Source organism: Ruditapes philippinarum, unplaced genomic scaffold (genome assembly GCF_026571515.1).
Source record: "Ruditapes philippinarum isolate M1 unplaced genomic scaffold, ASM2657151v2 ctg2213_1_1_1_1, whole genome shotgun sequence".
Taxonomy (NCBI): Eukaryota; Metazoa; Mollusca; class Bivalvia; order Venerida; family Veneridae; genus Ruditapes; species Ruditapes philippinarum.
Window position 1 is genome coordinate 1 of NW_026865281.1, and position 2,371 is coordinate 2,371.

Below are 2,371 nucleotides of genomic sequence, written 5' to 3' on the forward strand. Positions count from 1 at the left end.
GAAATTAAAATGTGAATAGTAGAGCGGCAGTCCTATTACTTTTTGAACAGCCCTCGTATTATTAGCAATAGCTTGTTATACCAATGTATCAGGAAGTGTTATGTAACATTGGTTTGAACAAAAAGTAAGTTTTGTTAACCTAGTTTATATTCAGGCGGTGCCACAGCTGCGCCAAGTTTGGTATATCTGGTAAACTTCTAAAATGTCATGTGAGATGGCGATGTTCTCTTAATATATTAGGCAGTCAACCAAGTTTATTGTATGTCTCTTAAGAAATTGGAATTTAATTGCTTTGCTTTTATATGTGGTTTGGTAACAAATGGATATAAATGTAACAACTTTGTTTTAGAATTTAGAATTAGTATCACTATATAAAAGTTTTAATTGACTTCCATTGCTTTACAAGAAAAAGCCATGCAATAATCTAATCATGTATTGCTGGTATTATATCATTTCTGAATTATTTTGAAAGTGGATGAATTATTCATTTCCGTTTCTGGGAAGCAAATTAGAAAGTAAATATAGTTATTCAACATTTGAGAAATATTGGCTTTTCGTAGTTGTGTGTTAGCACGAGAATTCGATCATTCAAGGAATTTCATTGCTTTCACTGAGTTATTTACGCAATCTTATCCTTTTTACCGACGCGATTGGAGTAATTGTATGTGGTGACAAAAAATCTATATATCTACGGTAATGGTATTAAAAAGTTTGCTTCTTACAGCAAAATTTAGATGTTTGTAAATGTAAACATATATATGATTGATACAAATTCAACAACATAATGTAATTTGCGATGCATTGGTTGTTATACCAGAATAATTTTGAAACGAAATAATCGAAATTTAATGGGAAATATCAATATAATAATACAATGTTCCCGTTCTTTCAAATAAAGTCTTGCTAAAATATTACCTGATCGATTACATGCCGAACGTAGACAATTAGAAGGAATAACTAGCGCCGGTGAAAGCACTTATTAAATCCCTGATAAAATGACAAACCATACTGGAAGAACAAAACATACTTTACATGTATAAACAAACCAACTAGTTTCTTATTGTTTCTATCGCGTTTTATCAAAGTTACCGCTTAGGGTGCAAAATAGGGCAGCGAAATAAGAACATCGACATCCTTCGTTTAATAAGAAGCGTAAAATCTCCCCTTTCATTTTTTTTTATCTGAGCGGTGTTCATCGCTTATTTGTTGTTTTGATGTCTTGAAATTAACTAATTAGATTTACGGATTTCATGGCTAATTTGTGCACATCAAAACTCCAAACCTGTAATAGATAGCCGATAACATCGCTTATACCGATATTATTTCTATATTCATAATTGATATGCAGACGATTTAGGGATGTTAATGAGAAAGTAATTAGAATGGAATATGATACAAACATTGTAAAGAATGTTAACATTGTAATAAAATTGCAGACAACTTTACTCGAAAAAGTATAGAAACATCGAAATAAGCGGCACAGTTTATTCGTTGTTTGAATATCATTTCCGCTAGTCTTAAGTTTTGGAACATACAACTTTTATTTATCAACAGAATAATATCTGTTATATAGAAATACCTAATGAAATAACATGTTAAAATGCGCCGAGTTAAAATTCTTACAAAAAAATCTATTTCTTATTGAGCGAATTTTATAAAATCGACAGTCGGTCTATCTAAACAGTTTTCTTGAATAACTTCCTAGTAATTACCTATTTCTTGACAAGTGGCAGAGTTCTTATCACACGTTATGAGGGTTAAAGTCAATGTACGAGAAAACTTGTGTCTCGCCCGGGATCGAACCAACTTACCTCTGGATTACAAAACAGTTTTTTTCTGGCAAACATTACCTTTAAAATATTAGTATGATATTACCTTTACCATATAAACCGGTACATAAAAATTAGGAAAAACTTTAGATCTGGATGAAATTATTTGTATAAACAAACAACAGAACTTAATATTACATCTTCAAACATAGGAAAGAGTGTTTAGCATGAACAAATAATTGCAACATTTTTACATATACAATTACGCTGCCGTTGTAATATAATATCATATAATATTTCGGGCTTGGTTGCATTTGCATGTCAGTGTTTACTTTTTTCAAATTTCAATCAGATTGATGAAAAATAGTTAATATTAATCAACCAAAATATCTTTACGTTTTCGGATGTCATCGTTATTCATTATACAAAGTTAACTTCCTTCGTTTTTGTTTTACATCAAAAGTCGCGTCATAGCACTAATTTCAGTCAGTATCAACTCTGAGGTGATTATGAAGAATCGTCGCGGTGTTTTGATTGATGCAAGAGGAAAAGGCGATGACCTTATCGCCATTCAAATTGCTTTAAGAAAATCTTAAATAAAA